At 47.2% G+C, this 7,161-nt stretch overlaps 1 long non-coding RNA gene across 1 annotated transcript in view; it reads right to left on the bottom strand.

The window, feature by feature from the left end:
- Positions 1–7,161, bottom strand: part of LOC122528473 — a 100,866-nt gene that overhangs the window by 88,199 nt on the left and 5,506 nt on the right. The window contains exon 2 of the long non-coding RNA XR_006306583.1: positions 5,162–5,474. This is a non-coding gene — a long non-coding RNA (uncharacterized LOC122528473). The remainder of the gene's footprint in view (positions 1–5,161; positions 5,475–7,161) is intronic.

Here is a 7,161-nt window from a genome sequence, read left to right as displayed (position 1 = left end):
GGGGGGGGGGGGGGGGGGGGGGGGGGTCAGGAGGAAGGCTAGGTGGCTGCTGCAGCTTCCAACGAAGCAGTATTCAGGTGGAAAGAGCTCTTCGCTCGTTAGCATTTAATTGAGAACCTCGCGAAGAGAGGACTCCAGTCCTCGGTAACGACCGGTCGACGGGGCTCGTTTAAATATTTTAATAATCTCTTGTATCGCGAACGGCGATTCGAATATTTAGCGGTACCGCGATATCCAGGAACCGGGGCTCCCCTCTTCCTTTACCGCCCGCTCGTTGGAACTATACGCGGCAGAAGGATCCGCGGGTAGGGATACTCTACCCCGCCGATCGAATTCGAGCAACCCTCCTTGACAAGAGCGCTCTCGCTTTCGTCCACGATCCGAGTACCTATCGGGCATGCATTGTCGAAGCAATTAGATCGAGATTCATCGATTCGCCCGGCCGAAGGAATGTAAATCCACCAAACGATTGTCGTTCTGTTTCGACGACCAGCGACGACCATTAGAATTTCAAACGTCGTTCGGATTCGCGACTGGGTTCAGCGAGACATTGCCGATTTTTGCGGAGACCGGGACGAAAAGACGAAAATAAGGAGATTAATCGCATCGTCGACTCGATCGACCTGACCCCCATTCACTCGCGAAGTGAACCGTTGTAACGTACCGGTGGTTTATATCGACCCCAGGCGCGCGGCCTTCGAATTTTCCGGTCTAATGGAACGTGCCATTTAGGCGAGCACTTTGAGGCGATTCGATTTTCTCTGTGCACTCTTTTTTCTCTCCTCTTCCTCTTTTTTTTTTTTTTTTTTTTTTTTCTTTTTTTACCTCGCGTCGTTACATCGACACACCTGGCAACACCTTGCCACCCTGCACAGGTAAGCGGCTTACAACCAGGCGCCTCGTATCGCCGCGCTATCTCGCGCGAGCCTTCACATTGTGCGCTCTGGCCGAAGGCTCGTTTATCATCCGTAGAGCGATAATCAATTAATCGCGTGAATACGGCCGCGATACGAAGAGACTCGTATTTTAATATTTAAACTTCTTGAGCGGGAGATTAATTCTTCACGCTCCGGCAGGGCTTCTATGATCGACCTATTTATCAGACGAGCCTTTCGCCACTTTTCCCCGCGACGCGACGCTCGCCGATGCTACGGAACTTATCAGGCGTTGTAAAATGTATTACTGCTGGTTCGTTAATTTTTCAGAAGTATTTATGCAACCCCTCCCGGCTCGTTCACCCGGGATTCTCGTATAGTACAGCGTATCGTCCATCTTGCTCTTCCGCGCCACGATCCTTTATTATTTCTTCTCTCTTTTTTCTTTTTTTTCTTTTACGACGCCGTTTCGTCGTACAATAGCCGACGATTTCATCCGCCACCTCTTCATTAAACGATTCGATAATGCAATCCGTGCCACGGATAATCGTCACGGATCCGGCCTTTTGATTCACTGCCCGTTTTTTCTTCCCAACGGCCTGTAAGAGGATTCGGGGAATGTATCGCGTACACGAGCCCCTCTCTCCAGCGTCCCGCAAAAATGTCATTAGCTTCCGCTAGGGGAATGCCCTTTGACCTTTGCACGATGAGAGGAAACTTGACCTGCGGCCAACGTTAACCAGCCGACTTTGTAACCTGTTGTCGCCATAGATAAGTCGTCTCTCTCTCTCTCTCTCTCTCTCTGACTCTTGGCGGTCGATCGTATGACCCTCTTACTATCCTGAACCCACCGCTCAACCCCTGTATCCCTATCCCAGCGATGAAACGCTACGCGCATCTCTACCCTGCCGCCGCTTGTGTCGTGCCTTTCGGTAGATCAAGGTGACCCAGGTTCATTAGCTTACGACCGACGGGTGTACAAAGTTTCTCTGGGAACCTTAAAGTAAAGAGGAGTCCTCGACAAGACTGCAACTCCGATTAGCTTACGCTTACGGGACATCTATATATATATATATATATAGGTCTTTGGGAACGATCGACAAATATATAGTCGAGTGTATCGTGTACATCGGCGGCATTAACCGGGTTTCTCGGCGCGGATTTCACGGCCGTCGGCTTCGTGTTTATACACGAAGGTTCGTGGAATGCACGCCACGGTACCTGGTGGTATTTGTTGTTTGCAGTTACTCAGCCCTCTATGTTTTCCTCCGCCCCATCCTTCCGAAACCCCGAACCTCTCGCTCCCACGCATCCGGCCGCTCCATTCACAACCTCTCTCGCACCCTCCCCCCCCCCCCCCCCCCCCCTCCCCCTTTAGCACAGCCAAGAATGCGCCGCGCGTTGCCCCGTGCAAGCACGATGCAGCAACATACTGTGTACCGAGGGGGATGCGCATCTCTGAGCATCCCGTGGAAGGGGAAGACAGTCTGCCGAGAGGGATTTTATTATACGGTGGAACGGAGACCCGCTGGAGAATATAACCGTGGAAATGCACGAATAATACGAAAGCCGCAAAACAGGCGGCAGTGATAACGTCGGCGAACAACGCCGGTGACAAGAGACGCATAGGGACGCGAAGAGAACGTGCCACCGCGACGAGAACGATCCGTGATACTTCCTTTTTCTTTTCCACCCGCGCTCGGCCAACGAATACTTTTCATTGCCCGGGCACGTACCTCGCGAGAAAAACACGCTGGCAACACAGCCACCGGTACGTCCCTTTCGAAAATTTTCGCTCGCGTCGTCGTTTTCGTTCCGCCAATTTGCAACGGTCACGTCTTCGCGGTGACAGAGTCGTCGCGATGAGGTATATTATGCACGACGAATTTCCCCCCCCCCCCGAGGAGACTGGAGACTGGAGCCGGCGACGACCGATTTTCGACCGAGCGAAGGAGACACCGCTTTTCTTTTTCTTTTTTCTTTTTTTACAGCTTTACGGCCGTAACGAGATATCTTGATCGAAATCATACACGGTTAATACCGTAGGAGAGTGGGAGAGAAAGGTCAGCGGGAATCGAAAAGTTTCCACCGAGGATAATAATCCGACGGCCGCGGCCGGCAGGGTGGTGGGAAAGAGAAGAGAAAATTGATCGATCGTTCGCTTTGATCAACTCGCGAACCAAGCGTTTTTCTTTTCCACGGAGAGATTGCCTAATCCGTGTGGAATACACAGGGACGGGGGGAAAGGGAACGCGGACATTGGAAAGTTTCAGATGTCCGAGCGATTTTTGATCAGCCGAGAGATCGGAGGAACTCTACTCTGTGTTCCTTTCCGTGTTTCTGCTCTTTCTCGCGCTCGCGTGCCGCGTGTACCGTGTCGGATAGCAAGGTACACGGTTTCCCCATTATCGGGTGTTTACGACGACGACGAGGGGGGGGGGGGGGGGGGGTGGGGGAGGGCACACAGGAGGCGACACACACGAGGACGACGAGGGTCGCATCGCCGCCGGTGGAGATCGCATCGGCCGCTCCGCATAATAACTAGCTACCGTGCATTTACATTTTAATACGGGCACTCTGCATAGCGGATAAAAGGTGTATAGCCCGACGAGGATGAAATCACCGACCTCTGTGCGTCGTCATCGACACCCACCGCTCGGTGGCTCGTTGCTCGCGGAAATAACCGGCAAATTAGCCGGAACGCGACCCACCCGTATCCCCAGGCTCCTTGGGATTTTCTACTCTGGCTGATCTCTCGCGCCGCCAGTAGTCTAGTTTTTTTTTTCTCTTCTCCACTTCTTGTGGCCGCGAGCCACCTTGTTTTCGTAACCGCGGTGAAAAATATCGCGGTGACGGTCTCGCGTCAGAGTCGATGAGGCGCGAGTTTTTACAGCGGACGCTTTCGCGGGATGTCAAAGGAGCGGGCGGACTTGTTATTAATGCAGTTTGCGCGACTCGTCGAGAGCTGCAGTAAATTAAAGAGCACACGCTGAAAGGGGGAACGTATCGCTCTACTTCCAAGAAACGAGCCACCAGCAGCAGCGACGGAACATCTTTACTCGATGAAAAATGTACGGTTGTCTAGCGCGAGATGGCCGATTGTTGTTTCGCGTCCGCGCGAAAAAAAAAGAAAGAAAAAAGAAAGGAATGTTTAATCCATGTATGATGAAGCGCAAGCCCACGGATACACTCGGAAAAGAACGATTAATAATATCGCGATAATTTCTTGGAGTATACGTGTAGCATCGTATCAGAATAAAATGAGCATTTCTCAGAATGTTATATATTGTCGAAAAAAATAGAGAAATCTGCTGCCTAACCTCTTTACTTTATATAATAATTCTTCTGAACTCGATCGTGTATGGAATTTATTAAATTTTTAAATAAGATTTGAAACTTGTTCTGGTTGGTCGGTAGATCAACTGGATGTTTTTAAAATCAAATAAAGAGATGAGACAAATATCTTTTTATATACGAAAATTTTTTTATAAAAATGCTTAATGCATGAATATATGATGTAAATGTTACCGAGCACTAGTGGAGACGTTTAAAACAGAATAACTAAAAATATATTCAAACACCACGAATAGAGAAAATTTAAAGGTTCGATCAAACTGATGGTTGAAGAGAAAAAATAAAATTTTTTTCACTTAAGACTTCTTTTTCTCGATAAAGTCAAGTTTGAAAATTTATCATTTGAATTTCAATTCTGACTTGGATATAGATGGTTATTGTACCTGCGAAAGTTAATCAAACAAGATAGAACAATATTTCTTCATAAAACACGACGTTTCTCGACAAAACTGAATTTGAAAATTTATCAAATATACGAGTACCAAGCTAATTCTTAACTAAACACGTTCAAACTTTGTTCTCTTTGAATCGAGGCCTCGAGTAAAAAAATATTTATACCACACTTCTCACTTATTTTTAGATAAAACACTTTCCTCTCGTCTATTCATTTCAGCTCATTAATCAAATTAATCAAATTAAAATATACCTGACAAACAAACTTTATTTTCTCAGTGAGAAAATGTTATTCTTCCATTCTACAGACTGGTATAAAAAATACTTTTTCCTAATTGTCAATGTCTCCCACAATAAGTGACAAAATAAATTAATAAAGCAACAGCAATTGATTTAAAAAAAAAAAAAAAAAGAAAATGTTCGTTTTACTGTACTGCAGTAAATAGTGAAATATCGTCTCATCTCCAATTGTCGTGCTACGTCGTCGCACAAGTAAATAATTGAAGAAACACGTGCTATTTTCGCCAACAAAAACTCACCATCGTGGAGAAGCCCTCCGTTCATTGATTATCCGGAGAAAAATTCGATGCGAAGTCTCCCTCGTCTCCAACGATTCCCCGCGATTCACGTTTCCAAGATCCAACTAGATATCCATTAAGATAAAAACCGAGAACCATGTTTAATGGTGAATCCAAATGTCGGCGACAAGGTTCGCCAGGCACGAAGCAGCTGGGAGGCAAACGGTGACAAAGAAGCGAGAAACAGGGGCGATCGTTTCGTTCCGTAGTTTATAGCGTTTTCGCGACATATCCGAAATGCGATACTGCGGCTGGATAGGCCTTGAAAAATGTTCTGTAACAGGAAGAAGATAACCGGTTAGCTGTTTTGCTGGGACAACATCCGATGGAACGGAATCCATTCCGTCGGATAAAAGAAGGAAAAAAAAGAGTGGAGATGGGAAAAAGGACAGATAAAATAAGACAGGGGGAGACGGAGGGCTGAAGGACGCAGAAGTAAAAAATTATTAAACACGATGATATCGGTACCATCCGGGCCGATGCAAATGGCCCATAAATTTGCGAAATTACATTGAAAATCAATGCGCCGGAGAGAGACGGTAGGAGCGCGAGGGAGCGAGAGAGAGGGTACGCGTTTTAATAAAAACTCTCTACCCTTTTTGTCAACGTGCGCTGCTCTCAGCGATATTAAAACCGGAACTCGAACGCGGCTCCCGGCACGCGTAGTGGCAGCATCGCCGAAATAAACGAGGCTAAATATTCTTAACATTTTACTGGATGTGCCACAACAATGAACAGAAAAAAAAAAAAAAAAAAAAAAAAAAAAAAAAAAAAAAAAAAAAAAAAAAAAAAAAAAAAAAAAAAAAAAAAAAAGAAAGAAAGAAAGAACAAAGTACGAAAGAACGAAACGAAAAAAAGAAGAGATTGACCTTATTCCCATAATAGCTCGACTCTGCCATTCGATCGACTCTTGTTTATCAATGAGAATCTAAGCCGCGAATAAACGGTGGAACGTCGATAACCATCACACGCTCGCGCGCACCCTCGCACGATTCTAGGCAGCGGCCGAAAGCCTATCGATCCGCAGGATCGATCCGACCTGCTTTCAGATCCCAGCTGTGTTTCGCCGTGCCGCGCATGTTTCGTTATCTGCACGATCGTTCCGCTGTAATCGGTTTCTACGGTCACACACGGAAACAATGTTCGCTTTCCTAGAGAGACCCGTGCCAGCGAAAACGATGAAGCTGACGCTACACCGCCGACCATTGCACCGACGCGGAGTGAGGATGCATGCGTCCCCCCGGTGCACTCGCAGATATACAACGGTGATTTATTAGGTGGGGAATTCCAATTCGCGGGCTGATTCATCGCGGACCGACCGCGGTCGAAATCCAGTAAACATCTTCGATCCACTCTCCTCCTAACAATTCCTCACGCGCGTGTTCGTGCGCGTCGTCACAGAGAATTCCCGTTCGCTGCACCCTATTACTCCGCGAGCCTATCCCGTGGAAATCCCGTTTACACGGGACGTCCGATCGTTTCCAGTGATTAGTTGCTAAACAATTAGCGCGACGTGCGCGCGACCACGGGGGTTGATCATGCCCGATCATAAAGGTCGAAGAGGAGAAAAGAGAGCGTGTTGTTCCGTTCGGCGAAGCGGTACACAATGAGAGCAGATTTTCAAAGGGTATCGGGAACCGGCTTAATTGCCGTCGCAATCGTCGGTAATTGTACATCCATCGGTTTCTCCTAACGAGAAAATGAACTAATACAGATCGAAACGGATAACAGCTCACGTTCTATTTTCCACCTTTCCCCTTTCCCGCTGACCTTTCGCAGTTGTTATCGCGCCAAGTTAGATTGGATCCGCGAAAAAGCAACAACCCCACCCCCGGCGACAATTCCCCCCTTTTTATGTAGAACGAGTCTTCGACTTCGACTTCGTGTCAAACGAGCGTGATTGAACGAACTATTCTCCTTTTTCCTTTTTTTTTTTTTTTTTTTTTTTTTTTTTTTAAAAA

Source organism: Frieseomelitta varia, unplaced genomic scaffold (assembly GCF_011392965.1).
Source record: "Frieseomelitta varia isolate USP_RPSP 00005682 unplaced genomic scaffold, Fvar_1.2 scaffold_251, whole genome shotgun sequence".
NCBI lineage: Eukaryota > Metazoa > Arthropoda > Insecta > Hymenoptera > Apidae > Frieseomelitta > Frieseomelitta varia.
Note: the sequence above shows the minus strand (reverse complement) of the source record. Positions and strands in the feature narration are given on the sequence as shown.